The 17,585-nt window shown below is 41.7% G+C and overlaps 1 protein-coding gene and 1 pseudogene across 6 annotated transcripts in view; both read right to left on the reverse strand.

Moving 5' to 3' along the window:
- LOC105489062 (stabilizer of axonemal microtubules 1) overlaps positions 1-17,585 on the reverse strand; it is a 120,338-nt gene that overhangs the window by 69,078 nt on the left and 33,675 nt on the right. The gene's annotated exons all lie outside the window — the stretch shown is intronic.
- On the reverse strand, positions 1,003-4,872 carry LOC139358303 (uncharacterized; annotated as a pseudogene).

Consider the following 17,585-nt stretch of genomic DNA (forward strand, 5'->3'; position numbering starts at 1 on the left):
ACCTGCTACACACCTAGGCTATATGGTATAACCTATTGCTCCTAGGCTGTAAGCCTGTACAGCATGTTACTACACTGATTACTGTAGGCAATTATGTACCTAAGCATACAAAAGGCCAGTGAAAATACAGTATTAAATCTTACAAAACCATCATCATATATTCAGTCTTTCGTTAACCAAAATGTCCTTATGTAGCACATGACTGTACTTCAATATGCATCTCTACAAAAAAAAGCATTTGACAAAATTCAGCATCCTTTCTCGATTAAAAAAAAACACTCACTAAACTAGAAATAGAAACGTCATAACACGATAAAGGCATGGATGAAAAACTCACAGTGGACATCATACTTAATGATGAAAAACTGAAAACTTTTTCCTTAAGATCAGAAACAAGGATCCCCACATATACAACTCCTATTCAACATAGTATTGAATGCTCTAGCCAGAGAAATGAGGCAAGAAAAAAACCTAGTAAAAGGCATCCAATTGGAAAGGAAGAGGTAAAATTATCTCAGTTCACAAATGACATGATCTCATATGTATAACCCTAAAAAAAAAAAAAAAAAATCTAGGCAAATTTAGGAGGCACTTCCAAGATGGCTGAATAGGAGCAGCTCTGGTCTGCAGCTCCCAGTGAGACTGACGCAGAAGATGGGTGATTTCTGCATTTCTAACTGAGTTACCTGGTTCATCTCATTGGGACTGGTTGGATGGCGGGTGCAGTCTATGGAGGGCGAGCCAAAGTAGGGTGGGGCGTTGCCTCACCTGGGAGCACAAGCGGTCGGGGGATTCCCCTTTCCTTACCAAGGGAAGCCATGAGTGACTGTACCTGGAGGAACCATACACTCTTGCCCAAATACTGTGCTTTTCCCACAGTCTTCACAACCAGCAGACCACGAGATTCCCTCCCATGCCTGGCTTGACAGGTCCCATGCCCACAGAGCCTTGCTCACTGCTAGCACAGCAGTCTGAGATCGACCTGGGATACTGGAACGTGGTGGGAGGAGGGGCATCCACCATTGCTGAGGCTTGAGTAGGTAGTTCTATGCTCATGGTATAAACAAAGAGGCAGGAAAGCTCAAACTTGGCAGAGCCCACCACAGCTTAACAAGGCCTACTCCTCTCTAGATTCCACCTCTGGGCACAGGGCATATTTGAACAAAAGGCAGCAGACAGCTTCTACAGACTTAAACATCCCTGCCTGATAGTTCTGAAAAGAGCAGTGGTTCTCCCAGCATAGCATTCAAGCTCTGAAAACAGACTGCTTCCTCAAGTGGGTCCCTGACCCCCGTGTAGCCTGACTGGGAGACACCTCCCAGTAGTGGCTGACAGATACCTCATACAGGCAGGTGCCCATCTGGGATGAAGCTTCCACAGGAAGGATCAGTCAGCAATATTTGCTGTTCTGAAGCCTCCGCTGGTGACACCTAGGTGAACAAGGTCTGGAGTGGACCTCCAGCAAACTCCAACAGACCTGCAGCTGAGGGGCCTGTCTGTTAGAAGGAAAACAAACAGAAAGGAATAGCATCAACATCTACAAAGAGGACATCTACACCAAAACCCCATCTGTAGGTCACCAACATCAAAGACCAAAGGTAGATAAAACCACTAAGATGGGGAGAAACCAGAGCAGAAAGGCTGAAAATTCCAAAAACCAGAACGCCCCTTCTCCTCCAAAGGAATACAACTCCTCACCAGCAAGGGAACAAAACTGGATGGAGAATGACTTTGATGAGTTGACATAAGTAGGCTTCAGAAGGTCAGTAATAACAAACTTCTCCCATCTAAAGGAGCATGTTCTAACCCATCACAAGGAAGCTAAAAACTTTGAAAAAAGGTTAGATGAATGATTAAGTAGAACAACCTGTATAGAGAAGAGCTTAAATGACCTTGTGGAGCTGAAAACCACAGGAGAACTGCATGAAGCATACACAAGCCTCAATAGCCAATTCGATCAAGCAGAAGAAAGAATTATCAGCAACTAAAAGATCAAATTAATGAAATAAAGTGAGAAGACAAGATAAGAGAAAAAAGAGTGAAAAGAAATGAACAAAGCCTCCAAGAAATATGGGACTATGTGAAAAGACCAAATCTACGTTTGATTGGTGTATCTGAAAGTGACGGGGAGAATGGAACCAAGTTAGAAAACACTCTTCAGGATATATCCAGGATAACTTCCCCAACCTAGCAAGGCAGGCCAACATTCAAATTCAGGAAATACAGAGAATGACACAAAGATACTCCATAAGAAGAGCAACCCCAAGACACATAATTGTCAGATTGACCAAGGTTGAAATGAAGGAAAAAATGTTAAGGGCACCCAGAGAGAAAAGTCGGGTTACCCACAAAGTGAAGCCCATCAGACTAACAGCAGCTGTTTCTGCAGAAACCCTACAAGCCAGAAGAAGGGGCCAATATTCAACATTCTTAAAGAATTTTCCATCTAGAATTTCATATCCAGCCAAACTAAGCTTAATAAGTGAAGGAGAAATAAAATCCTTTACAGACAAGCAAATGCTGAGAGATTTTGCCACTAGGCCTGCCTTACAAGAGCTCCTGAAGGAAGCACTAAACACTGAAAGGAACAACCGGTACCAGCCACTGCAAAAACATGCCAAATGGTAAAGACCATGGAAGCTATGAAGAAACTGCATCAGTTAAGGGGCAAAATAACCAGCTAGCATCATAAGGACAGGATCAAATTCACACATAACAATATGAATCTTAAATGTAAATGGGCTAAATGCTCCAATTAAAAAACACAGACTGGCACACTGCATAAAGAGTCAGGACCTATCAGCGTACTGCATTCAGGAAACCCATCTTATGTGCAAAGACACACATAGGCTTAAAATAAAGGGATGGAGGCCAGGCGTGGTGGCTCACACCTGTAATCCCAGCACTATGGGAGGCTGAGGCCGGGGGATCACAAGATCAGGAGATCGAGACCATCCTGGCCAACACGGTGAAACACTGTCTCTACTAAAAAAAAACACAAAAAATTAGCTGGGTGTGGTGGTGGGCACCTGTAGTCCCAGCTACTCAAGAGGCTGAGGCAGGAGAATGGTGTGAATACGGGAGGCCGAGCTTGCAGTGAGCCGATATCACGCCACTGCACTCCAGCCTGGGGGACAGAGCGAGACTCTGTCTCAAAAAATAAATAAATAAATAAATAAATAAAGGGAGCCGTCTGGGATCTGGGGAGTGCCTCTGCCCGGCCACTGCCCTGTCTGGGATGTGAGGAGCGCCTCTGCCCAGCCGCTGCCCCATCTGGCAAGTGAGGAGTGCCTCTGCCTGGTTGCCCTGCCTCTGGGATGTGAGGAGTGCCTCTGCCCAGCTGCCCCACCACCTGGGAAGTGAGGAGCGCCTCTGCCCAGCCGCCATCCTGTCTGTGAAGTGAGGAGAGCATCTGTCTGGCCGCCACCCCATCTGGCAAGTGAGGACCGCCTCTGCCTGGCCACCCAACTGACTGGGAAGTGAGGAGCGCCTCACCCCCACCCCCCGGCTGCCCACCGTCTGGGAAGTGAGGTGTGCCTCTGCCCAGCCGCCACACCGTCTGGGATGTGAGGAGCGCCTCTGCCCGTCTGCCGCACCAACCGGGAAGAGAGGAGCCCCTCTGCCCTGCCACTGCCCTGTCTGGGAAGTGAGGAGTGCCTCTGCCCGGCCTCCGCACCGTCTGGGATGTGAGGAGCGCTTCCGCGCGGCTGCCCACTGTCTGGGACGTGAGGAGTGCCTCTGCCCACCCGCTGCCCTATCTAGGAAGTGAGGGGTGCTTCTGTGCAGCTGCCGCCCCATCTAGGAAGTGAGGAGGACTTTGCCCAGCCCCGGCATCATCTGGGAAGTGAGGAGCGCATCTGCCCGCCCGCCCCACCGCCTGGGAAGAGAAGAGCACCTCTGCCCCACCGCTGTGCAACCCTCCAAGTGTGAAGTGACAGCCTTTTGTGTGATCTTTCTGCCCTCCCCAAGTTTGCATTTTTGACATTAAAGTTTACTTTTTAATTAAAAAAAAAACTAAAAAATTAAAGGGATGGAGGAAGATCTACCAAGCACATGGAAAGCAAAAAAAAAAAGGCAGGGGTTGCAATCCTGGTCTCTGATAAACCAGACTTTAAACCAACAAAGATTAAAAGAGACAAAGAAGGCCATTACATCATGGTAAAGAGATCAATTCAGCAACAGCAGCTAACTATCCTAAATATATATGCATCCAATACAGGAGCACCCAGATTCATAAAGCAAGTCCTTAGAGAACTACAAAGAGACTCAAACACCCACACAATAATAATAGAAGACTTTAACACCACACTGTCAGTATTAGACAGATTGAGACAGAAAATTAACAAGGATATCCAGGACTTGAACTCAGCTCTGGACCAAGCGGACCTAATAGCCATCTACAGAACTCTCCACTCCAAATCAACAGAATATACATTCTTCTCAGCACTACATCACACTTATTCTAAAATTGACCACATAATCAGAAGTAAAACATTCCTTGGCAAATGTAAAAGAATAGATATCACAACAAACGGTCTCTCAAACCACAATGCAATTGAATTAGAACTCAGGATTAAGAAACTCACTCGGCTGGGCGCGGTGGCTCAAGCCTGTAATCCCAGCACTTTGGGAGGCTGAGACGGGCGGATCACGAGGTCAGGAGATCGAGACCATCCTGGCGAACACGGTGAAACCCCGTCTCTACTAAAAAATACAAAAAATTAGCCAGGCGAGGTGGCGGGCGCCTGTAGTCCCAGCTACTCGGGAGGCTGAGGCAGGAGAATGGCCTAAACCCGGGAGGCGGAGCTTGCAGTGAGCTGAGATCCGGCCACTGCACTCCAGCCTGGGGACAGAGCAAGACTCCGTCTCAAAAAAAAAAAAAAAAAAAAAAGAAACTCACTCAAAACCGCACAACTACATGAAAACTGAATAACCTGCTCCTGAATGACTACTGGGTAAATAACAAATTGAAGGCAGAAATAAAGATGTTCTTTGAGGCCAGGTGCGGTGGCTCATGCCTGTAATCCCAGCACTTTGGGAGGCCGAGGTGGGTGGATCACAAGGTGCAGAGATTGAGACCATCCTGGCTAACACGGTGAAACCCCGTCTCTACTAAAAATACAAAAAATTAGCCGGGCATGGTGGCGGGTGCCCGTTGTCCCAGCTACTCAGGAGGCTGGTGTGAACCCGGGAGGCGGAGCTTGCAGTAAGTGGAGATCGTGCCACTGCACTCCAGCCTGGGCAACAGAGCAAGACTCCATCAAGAAAAAAAAAGAAAGAAAGAAAAGATGTTCTTTGAAACCAATGAGAACAAAGATACAACACACCAGAATCTCTGGGACACATTTAAAGCAGTGTGTAGAGGGAAATGTATAGCACTAAATGCCCACAAGGGAAAGCAGGAAAGATCTACAATCAGCACCCTAACATCACAATTAAAAGAACTAGAGAAGCAAGACCAAACAAATTCAAAAGCTAGCAAAAGGCAAGAAATAACTAAGATCAGAACAGAACTGAAGGAGATAGAGACACAAAAAACCCTTCAAAAAAATCAGTGAATCCAGGAGCTGGTTTTTTGGGAAGATCAACAAAATAGATAGTCCACTAGCCAGAGTAATAAAGAAGAAAACAGAGAAGAATCAAATAGATGCAATAAAAAATGATAAAAGGGATATCACCACTGATCCCACAGAAATACAAACTACCATCAGAGAATACTATAAACACCTCTACACAAATAAACTAGAAAGTCTAGAAGAAATTGATAAATTCCTAGACACATACCCCCTCCCAAGACTAAACCAGAAAGAAGCTGAATCTCTGAATAGACCAATAACAGGTTCTGAAATTGAGGCAATAATAGCCCACCAACCAAAAACAGTCCAGGACCAGTCGGATTCACAGCTGAATTCTACCAGAGGTACAAAGAGGAGCTGGTACCATTCCTTCTGAAACTATTCCAAACAACAGAAAAAGAGAGACTCCTCTCTAACTCATTTTATGAGGCCATCATCATCCTGATGCCAAAGCCTGGCAGAGACACAACAAAAAAAGAGAATTTTAGGCCAATATCCCTGATGAACATCAATGCAAAAATCCTCAATAAAATACTGGCAAACCGAATCCAGCAGCACATAAAATGCTTATCCACCATGATCAAGTTGGCTTCATCCCTGGAATGCAAGGCTGGTTCAACATATGCAAAATAATAAATGTGATCCGTCACATAAACAGAATCAATGACAAAAACCACAGGATTATCTCAATAGATGCAGAAAGGGCCTTCAATAAAATTCAACACCCTTTCATGCTAAAAACTCTCAATAAACTAGGTACTGATGGAATGTATCTCAAAATAATAAGAGCTATTTATGATAAACCCACAGCCAATATCATACTAAATGGGCAAAAACTGGAAGCATTCCCTTTGAAAACTGGTACAAGACAAGGATGCCCTCTCTCACCACTCCTATTCAACACAGTATTGGAAATTCTGCTAGGGCAATCAGGCAAGAGAAAGAAATAAAGAGTTTTCAATTAGGAAAAGAGGAAGTCAAATTGTCTCTGTTTGCAGATGACATGACTATATGTTTAGAAAACCCCATCATCTCAGCCCAAAACCCCCTAAGCTGATAAGCAACTTCAGCAAATCTCAGGATACAAAATCAATGTGCAAAAATCACAAGCATTCTTATACACAAAGAACAGACAAACAGAGAGCCAAATCATGAGTGAACTCCCATTCACAATTACTACAAAGATAATAAAATACCTACGAATACAACTTACAAGGGATGTGAAAGACCTCTTCAAGGAGAACTACAAATCACTGCTCAATGAAATAAAAGAGGACACAAACAAAGGAAAAACATTCCATGCTCATGAATAGGAAGAATCAGTATCATGAAAATGGCCATACTGCCCAAGGTAATTTATAGATTCAATGCTATCACCATCAAGCTACCATTGACTTTCTTCATAGAATTGGAAAAAACTACTTTAAAGCTCATATGGAACCAAAAAAGAGCCCGCATTGCCAAGACAATCCTAAGCCAAAAGAACAAAGCTGGAGGCATCATGCTACCTGACTTCAAACTAAACTACAAGGCTACAGTAACTAAAACAGCATGGTACTGGTACCAAAACAGAGATATAGACCAGTGGAACAGAACAGAACCCTCAGAAATAACAACACACATCTACAACAATCTTATCTTTGACAAACCTGACAAAAACAAGCAATGGGGAAAAGATTCCCTATTTAATAAATGGTGCTGGGAAAACTGGCTAGCCATAAATAGAAAGCTGAAACCAGACTCCTTCCTTACACCTTAAACAAAAATTAACTCAAGATGGCCTAAAGACTTAAACGTAAGATCTAAAACAATAAAAACCCTAGAAGAAAACCTAGGCAATACCATTCAGGACATAGGCATGGGCAAAGACTTCATGACTAAAACACAAGAAGTAATGGCAACAAAAGCCAAAATCAACAAATGGGACCTAATTAAACTAAAGAACTTCTGCACAGCAAAAGAAACTATCATCAGAGTGAACAGGCAACCTACAGAATGGGAGAAAATTTTGGCAATCTATCTATCTGACAAAGGGGTAATATCCAGAATCCCCAAAGAACTTAAATTTACAAGAAAAAAACAAACAACCCCATCAAAAAGTGGGCAAAGGCTACAAACAGACACTACTCAAAAGAAGACATTTATGCAGCCAACAGACATATGAAAAAATGCTCATCATCACTGGTCATCAGAGAAATGCAAATCAAAATCTCAATGAGATGCCATCTCATGTCAGTTAGAATGCCGTTCACTAAAAAATCAGGAAACAACAGATGCTGGAGAGGATGTGGAGAAACAGGAATGCTTTTACACCATTGGTAGGAATGTAAATTAGTTCGACCATTGTGGAAGACAGTATGGTGATTCCTCAAGGATCTAGAACTAACAATCCCATTACTGGGTATATACCCAAAGGATTATAAATCATGCTACTATAAAGACACATACACACGTATGTTTATTGCGGCACTATTCACAATAGCAAAGAGTTGGAACCAACCCAAATGTCTATCAATGACAGACTGGATAAAGCAAATGTGGCACATATACACCATGGAATACTATGCAGCCATAAAAAGGATAAGTTCATGTCTTTTGCAGGGACATGGATGAAGCTGGGAACCATCATTCTTAGCAAACTATCACAAGGACAGAAAACCAAACACAGCAGCTTCTCACTCATAAGTGGGAGTTGAACAATGAGAACACTTGGACACAGGTCAGGGAACATCACACCCTGGGGCCTGTCATGGAGTGGGGGGTAGGGGGAGATATAGCATTGGGAGAAATACCTAATGTAAACAACGAGTTGATGGGTGCAGCAAACCAACATTGCACATGTATATCTATGTGACAAATCTGCACATTGTACACATGTACACTAGAACTTAAAATAATGAAAAATGCAAATTTAACTCGAAAAAAAATTCTAAAAACTGTTTGAACTAACGAATGAACCCAGGAAGGAGGCGTAGGGTACAAAACCAACACGCTAAAGTCAGGTGAATTTCTGCTCACTAACAATGACAATCTGAAAATAAACAATTTCATTTACAATAATGTCAAAAAGAATACAACACTTAGGAATAAATTTAACCAAGGAAGCGAAAGACTTTCACATTCAAAAAACTACAAGACATTGCTGAAAGAAATTAAAGATGACAAATAAATGGAAAGACACCCCATGTCAATGGACTGGAAGTCTTAATACTGTTAAAATGACAATATTACCCAAAGTGATCTACAGATTCAATCAAGCTCTATGAAAATCTGTGGCCTTTTTGGCCGAAAATCCTTTTCCGAAGTTCATATTGAATCTCAAGAGACCCAAAACAGCTGAAATAATCTTGGAGAAAAAAAAATGACAAAGTATAAAGACCCACACTTCCTGATTTCAAAACTGATTACGAAGCTACGTAATCAAAACAATACTAGCATAAGGACAGACATATAGACCAGTGGTATAGAATAGAGCCCAGAAATAAACCCTCACATATATGGTTAAGTGATTTTCAACAAAGGTATCAAGACTATTCAATGTGGGAAGGACAGCCTTTTTTAACAAATGACGCAGGAAAAGTTGGATATCCACATGCAAAAGAATGAAGTGGGACCCTTACCTAACACCTTGTACAAAAACTGACTCAAAATGGATCAAAGACCTAAGCATAAGAACTAAAACCATACAGACGCCGAGAAGAAAACATAGGAAAAATCATGACATTGGATTTGGCAATGATTTCTTGGCTATGACATCAAAAGCACAAAACCAAAAAAAAGCAAATTGGACTTCATCGAAATTAGAAACTTCTGTGTAAACAACACTATCGAGACAGTGAAAAGGTAAGCTACAGACTGGAAAAAAGTTTGCAAATCTGATAAGGGATTAATATCCAGAATATGTAAGAATTCCTACAACCCACGAAAAACAAAACCAATTTTAAAATGGCAAAAACAAAAAAACAAACAAAAAAAAACCCACCTTGAGTAGACATCTCTCCAAAGCAGGTATACAAACGGCAAAAAGGACATGAAAAGATATTCAATATCGCTAGTCATTAGGGTAACTGCAAATCAGAATCACAATCAAATACCACTTCACACCCATTCGGACGGTTATTATTTTAAAAAAGAAAGGGAAGTGTTGGCAAGGCTGTAGAAAAATTAGAATCCTAGTGCTGGTGGGAACGTAAGATGGCGTAGCCTCTGTGCAAAACAGTATGATGGTTTCTCGAAAAGTTAAACATAGAATTACCCTATGATCCACCAACTCTACTTTCAGGTATATATATCCAAAAGAATTGAAAGCAGGAACTGAAACAGATACTTGTAGACCAATCACAGAAGCATTATTCCAATAGCCAAAAGCAGAAACAACTCAAATGTCCATCAACAGATAAACGGATAAACAAAATGTGGTGGTAAACACATACGACAGATCATTCAGTCTTAAAAATGTCCATCAACAGATAAACGGATAAACAAAATGTGGTGGTAAACACATACGACAGATCATTCAGTCTTAAAAAGAAATAAAATTTGGATGCATGCTACAACATGAGTGAATCTTGAAGACAAATAGATAAGTGAAGTAAGTCAGTCACAACAGAAAAAATATTGTATGTCTCCACTGATGAGGTACCTGCAATAGGCAAATTCACAGACAGTAAGTAAAATAAAGGACACCAGGGCAGGATGGGAGGGAGGGGTAATGGGAAGTTATTTTTGTTTAAACAGGTACAGAGTTTGTCTGGGATGATGAAAAAGTTCTGGAAACAAATAGTGGTAACAGCTGCACAACATTGTCAATGTTTTGATATCACAGAATTGTACATTTTGAAACTGGTTAAAATGAGGCCAGGTGTGGTGGCCCATGCCTATAATCCTAGCCCTTTGGGAGGCTGAGGCGAGAGTATCACTTGAGGTCAGGCATTCAAGACCAGCCTGGCCAACATGGTGAAATCCTGTCTCTACTAAAAATACAAAAATTAGCCAGGTGTGGTGACATGCACCTATAATCCCAGTTACTCGGGAGGCTGACGCAGAAGAATCACATGAACCTGGGAGGCAGAGGATGCAGTGAGAGGAGACTGCACCACTGCACTCCAGCATGGGTGACACAGCGAGATTCCATCTCAAAAACAAAAATAAAAAAATAGACCGGGTGCTATGGCTCATGCCTGTAATCCCAGCATTTTGGGAGGCCGAGGCAGGTGGATCACAAGGGCAAGAGATTGAGACCATCCGGGCCAACATGGTGAAACTCCATCTCTACTAAAAATACAGAAATTAACTGGGTGTGGTGGTGCACGCCTAGAATCCCAGCTACTCGGGAGGCTGAGGCAGGAGAATCGCTTGAACCCGGGAGGCAGAGGTTGCAGTGAGCCAAGATCGTGCCACTGCACTCCAGCCTGGTCAAAGAGCAAAACTCCATCTCAAAAAAAATTTAAAAATAAACTGGTTAAAATGTTAAATTTTAAGTTACATTTGTATCACATTTAAAAAAACAAAAAAGTTCAACTTTTTAAAATACAGACTTTTTTGGATCTAGTAATATATCTTTAAACACTTTAGAATCTGTGACCTGAAAACTAAGTCTGACTCACTTCTTTTAAAAGTTCAGATTCTCCTTCCCTCTGTGCCATTCCAGAGTGTTACCCTAGGTAACCAACTTCTGTTTAGAACAGCAAAACATTACTTTCTTTTCTTAGGACTCATTTCTACAATCATCATCTAAAATCAGGAGTCAACAAACTATGGCCTTCGAGCCAAATTCAGCTTGCTACCTGTTTTTCTACAGCTTATGAGCTAAGAATGATTTTTACATTTTAAAATAGTTGAAAAATTAACAGGGATATTTCATAACACGTGAAAATTGTATGTAATTTCCATTTCAAGGTAATAAATTAAGTTTCATTGGAACACAGCATGCCTGTTCTTTTATGTATTGTGTATGGCTACTTTTGTACTACAAAGACAGACTTGAGTAGCCACAACACAAGGGAAACCGTCTGCAAGTCCTCAAATATTTACTACCAGGTCTTTTTTTTTTTTCGAGACAGGGTCTCTGTCACCCAAGCTGGAGTGCAATGGCGCCATCTCAGCTCACTGTAGCTTCGACCTCCCGGGCTTAAACCATCCACTCACCTCAGCCTCCCAAGTAGCTGGGACTACAAGTGCATGCCATCACAACTGGCTAATTTTTGTATTTTTAGTAGAGACAGGGTTTCACCATGTTGCCCAGGCTGGTGATCTTGAACTCCTAAGCTCAAGCGATCTGCCCACTTTGGCCTCTCAAAGTGCTGGGATTATAGGCCTAAGCCACCGTGCCCAGCCTACCTGGTCCTTTATAGAAAAAGATTGGTGATTTCTGATCTAAATGATCAACTTGGAAAAGGACAAACTGCAATGTGAAATTCCACCGAACTTCCCTTTGAGCTAACACTCAGTTGTTATTTTTAAAGATCCAAACAGTATGGCCATTCTCAGATTGAACTGACCTTTACTTTCACAAATCAAAATGAAGATTTCTGGAAGGAGCAGAAAGCTATTTTGAAGCCCATGGTAAGAAATTGAGGGTGAACAGGGGAGGAGAGAGGCTTGCCATATTTGAAGAGTTGAGTGATTATGGCAGAAAATGCTAGATACCTACCCCAATATTTATCTTCCTCTTTTTCTTTAGCAAAAGAATCCCCAAATAACTGTGCCAGCTAGAAAGTCTTCTATGATACTTCCGTGAGGTCTCCTTAAAGTGTGTGCATGTGCTGTCATACTGACCCCACTCAGTCCGACTATGATCAGACACTGGATAAGAAACAGGACAAATCAGAAAGGAGAAGGAGGGGACCCCCAGTCACTTCAGGGGACTTTTTCCAAGGGCAGGTCCAGGAGCAACTGTGTCTGGCAAACACACCTGTTCTCTGGGAGTTCTCTGGGAGCTCTTTTCAGCATGCATGCAACTTAGCAACTCAGCGAGGGGAAAGCTGATCACAGCACTGGAAGTTCATTAATCACCAGATTGAAAGCAATTGATCATCCAGCTAATTGATGGGTCAATTTAGTCCAAACTCATTCATAGATGCAGCAAATTATTATTTCCAATCAGTACTGATTATTTTAATCAGTACTCCCACACAGCAACAGCAGACAGAATTAAATCTGTCTTGCCTATAATTTTCCTTCCCTGTGTTCATGGAATAAAAACTACGCAAACAAGATTGGACTAAAACTATTTTCTGTATTTTTAGAGTAAAAAAAAAAAAAATCTTCACATTGTTTTTCAAATCTGCCAAATTTTTTTTAAAAATTTAATCCCAGCAGAGCTAAGAAAGGTAAAAAGGGAGTTTCAAAACTAAGTCACCCCAACCATCACAGCAGAAAACCTTCCAAGCTGAGGTTAATATTTAAGCATGGGGAGTCCTGCCACTTCTGCGATTGCAGCACCAGTTGAAACTAAAAACTCAACTAGGAATACCCAGAGATATAGCCATGATGACATAAACAGCTCAAAAAGAAGCCCCCAAGTTATAAGATGTGGCAAAAAGGGGGAAGCTGCAGATGCTTTTTTGGCTCTGTGCAAACTCCCGAGACCCCAGGTGGAAACTGTGAAGTAATAGAAGCAATTTGGTATTTAAATCTTTGCAGAAAGGAGTACACAGAATGAAATGGAACAAGCATCAGGGAAAATGGAGATTTCTTGTGGTGGTATTCCCTACGTGGAAGCACTTTGCCTACTAAAACAGCTGTGAGAAATCCTGACATGCTTACACTCTTTCATTACCAAAGCCAGTCAGATTTTCCTTTACTCATGCAATTTCCATCACCTTGAAAAGAATATTCACCTTCAAAAGAGGTGAAGTCCATCAAAGTTTTGGGGTTTTCTTTTAAACAATTTTTTTTGAGACAAGGTCTTGCTCTGTCACCAGGCTAAAGTGCAATGGCACCATCTCTGCTCACTGCAACCTCCACCTCCTGGGCTCAAGCGATCCTTCCACCTCAGCCTCCCAAGTACCTGGGACTAAAGATGCATACCACCATATCTGGCTAATTTTTTTGTATTTTTTTGTAGAGACGGGGTTTTGCCATGTTGCTCAGGCTGGTCTCGAACTTCTGGGCTCAAGACATCCACCAGTCAGGCATCACGCTACTTGACTTCAAACTATACTACAAGGCTACAGTAACCAAAACAGCATGGTACTGGTACCAAAACAGAGACATAGACCAATGGAACAGAACAGAACCCTCAGAAATAATACCACACATCTACAGCCATCTGATCTTTGACAAACCTGAGAAAAACAAGAAATGGGGAAAGGATTCCCTATTTAATAAATGGTGCTGGGAAAATTGGCTAGCCATAAGCAGAAAGCTGAAACTGGATCCTTTCCTTACTCCTTATACGAAAATTAATTCAAGACGGATTAGAGACTTAAATGTTAGACCTAATACCATAAAAACCCTAGAAGAAAACCTAGGTAATACCATTCAGGACATAGGCATGGGTAAGGACTTCATGTCTAAAACACCAAAAGCAATGGCAACAAAAGCCAAAATTGACAAATGGGATCTAATTAAAGAGCTTCTGCACAGCAAAAGAAACTACCATCAGAGTGAACAGGCAACCTACAGAATGGGAGAACATTTTTGCAATCTACTCATCTGGCAAAGGGCTAATATCCAGAGCCTACGAAGAACTCAAACAAATTTATGAGAAAAAAACAACCCACCCCATCAAAAAGTGGGCAAAGGCTACAAACAGACACTCCTCAAAAGAAGACATTCATACAGCCAACAGACACATGAAAAAATGCTCGTCATCACTGGCCATCAGAGAAATGCAAATCAAAACCACATGAGATACCAACTCACACCAGTTAGAATGGCAATCATTAAAAAGTCAGGAAACAACAGGTGATGGAGAGGATGTGGAGAAATAGGAACACTTTTACACTGTTGGTGGGATTGTAAACTAGTTCAACCACTGTGGAAAACAGTGTGGCGATTCCTCAAGGATCTAGAACTAGAAATACCATATGACCCAGCCATCGCATTACTGGGTGTATACCCAAAGGATTATAAATCATGCTGCTATAAAGACACATGCACACATATGTTTATTGTGGCACTATTCACAATAGCAAAGACTTGGAATCAACCCAAATGTCCATCAGTGACAGACTGGATAAAGAAAATGTGGCACATATACACCATGGAATACTATGCAGCCATAAAATAGGATGAGTTTGTGTCCTTTGTAGGGACATGAGTGCAGCTGGAAACCATCATTCTCAGCAAACTATCACAAGAACAGAAAACCAAACACCACATGTTCTCACTCATAGGTGGGAATTGAACAATGAGATCACTTGGATATGGTAAGGGGAACATCACACACCAGGGCCTATTATGGGGAGCGGGGAGGGGGGAGGGATGGCACTGGGAGTTACAACTGATGTAAATGACGAGTTGATGGGTGCTGATAGGTGCAGTACACCAACATGGCACATGTATACATATGTAACAAACCTGCACGTTGTGTGCATGTACTCTAGAACTTAAAGTATAATTAAAAAAAAAAAAAAAGAGATCCACCAGCCTTGGCCTCCCAAAGTGCTGGGATTTCAGGCGTGAGCCACTTTGCCAGGCCTACATTTTTAATCTTGAAACAAACAAACAAACAAAAAAAAAAAACCTTATGTAAAAGTTGAGACCTAGTAAGGTTTATTTTCACTTACCTGCACCTTACCCTTCCCAAGAGGTTCTAAACCTCCTCAGGTAACCAGTGCCACGTGTAGTAGAGGGGTGGCCCTGGCACGCGGTCATGGCCACGTTTTTAGGGCCAGAACCCACATTTCCTGCATGCTTCTGAATCAGTCTTTCCATCAGTCTCCCTTCTGATGGGAAATAAAAGATAATCCAGGGGCTATTTGCTATTTCTTTACACACTTCTGGTCCTACTAAACAAATACCCCATATAACCAGGTTCCATATTTCTAGGAGAAAAAAAAAAAAAACCCTACAGTCTTTTAGAACCTGGCCAAGAATGTTAGTAGCAGAAAGATCCTGACCACCCAAAACACTGAAGTTGTCCCAAAGCCTTTACATATGAGTCCTGGTACAGGCCCTTCTGTACTCTTTCCTCCTTTATACAGAAATATATTATTTGGCTAGCTGACTCTCGAGAATAGAAGCAACTAATTTTAAAAATAGGGGTTAAAAAAGACAATTACAGGCAGGTAAACTTTTCAATGAAATCAAGAAAGTATACAACAGTATTCTAGGAAATTTTCTTTCCATGTGATTACCAGGGGCAGTAAGGAGGGGAAACTTTTCCTTTCTCAATAGGACCACATAAAGGAAAGCTTCTGTTAGACCCAATTACTATAATTAAAACCAAATATTGAACATTTAACTATATGCCAGGCTCTACATTAAGTGCTTGACATACATTACCTCATACAATCAATCTTTTCAACATTCCCATTTTACATATCAGGGAACTAAGGCCCAGAAAGGTTTTAAAAAGTTCACATCTGTCTAACCCAGAGTGTCTTCTCTAACCTCTTCACTACACTATAGTATCCTGCATTGCTTTCCAATTGTTTTATATAGCTGTTTCAGTTGCATAGATTTTAAACTCCCTAAAAAAGTAAAAATTAAGTCTTCTACCTATCCTAAGAGCACCCTAAACCTAAGCCAAGTTCAGAGCACTAAAAAAGCTTTTAAATACATGCGTGACTGAACTTCAGTATCAAATAATTCATTTTCTAACTGTCCTATTTCTCCTATCAAACTACCTGCTGAGGCATTTGAGCCCACTGCCACTTTCTAATGAGGAAGGCAAGAATGGGCACAACCCCACAGTGTCACTAAACACTCATGACCTGCTTCATCCCTTGTACTGGGAACCCGAAGGCCATAGATGACTTAAACAAAACATGGCTGAAGGAGACATGCCCGGTGCACATGCAGATTGCCCACTAAACTGAGTGCATGAATAAAACTTATCCAAAGTTCTTATAAGCATCCAAGTTCTTTGTGTGCCCAGAGCTAAGCCCTAAATTGTAGGGCCCAAGGCTAAGTCAACATCCTAACTATAGGCAAATTGGTGGCAACTAGGGTCAAAACTAGGATTCAGATAGATAGATACATAGATTCAGTATTAGTTTTACCTAAGGGAATATGGCTATGTTATTCAACCCAAACCGATGAAAAAAAATTACCAGTTTTAACAACCAAAGCCAGTTTTTAAATAACTCAAAATCTAACTATGCCACCTATGAACCACTTCAGCTCTTTCTTCCTCCCTCCTCTTTTTTCTCAAATTTCCATATTCTTACTAAACCATTTCAACTTTACCAGTATGAAGAAGAGATTTTTGATTTTTTTTTTTTTTTTTTTGAGATGGAGTCTTGCTCTGTCACCAGGCTAGAATGCAGTGGCACAATCTTGGCTCACTGCAACCTCTGCCTCCTGGGTTCAAGCAATTCTCCTGCCTCAGCCTCCCGAGTAGCTGGGACTACAGGCACATGCCACCACATCCGGATAATTTTTGTATTTTTAGTAGAGATGGGGTTTCTCCATGTTGGCCAGGATGGTCTCGATCTCTTGACCTCATGATCTGCCCACCTTGGCCTCCCAAAGTGCTGGGATTACAGGCGTGACCACCGCACCCAGCAAGGATAGATTTTTTTTAACGAGAGAGGAAAAAAGATGAGGCAAAGAGATGTTTGTTTTGTTTTGACCAAAGGCAAACAAAGAGGGAAAAAAAAGACAGAGAAAATAAGATTTAGAGCCTTTTTCATTCATCTATACCTACTTACCATCTGGGGGTTAAGAGCTAGTTTTATTTTCTGAAATCTTTGCGATCTCTTTAGGAGCAGTCAGAGTGCTAAGGAGCCTCACCCCTAATCCTCCCCAAATCCTTAGGCCTGAATTATTAAAATAATTTGTAATAGATAAGTATAAATAGGACGTGGAGTGAAAAATGCTACATGTGAATGTAATCAA

The sequence above is a fragment of the Macaca nemestrina genome, chromosome 14 (genome assembly GCF_043159975.1).
Source record: "Macaca nemestrina isolate mMacNem1 chromosome 14, mMacNem.hap1, whole genome shotgun sequence".
Lineage (NCBI taxonomy): Eukaryota > Metazoa > Chordata > Mammalia > Primates > Cercopithecidae > Macaca > Macaca nemestrina.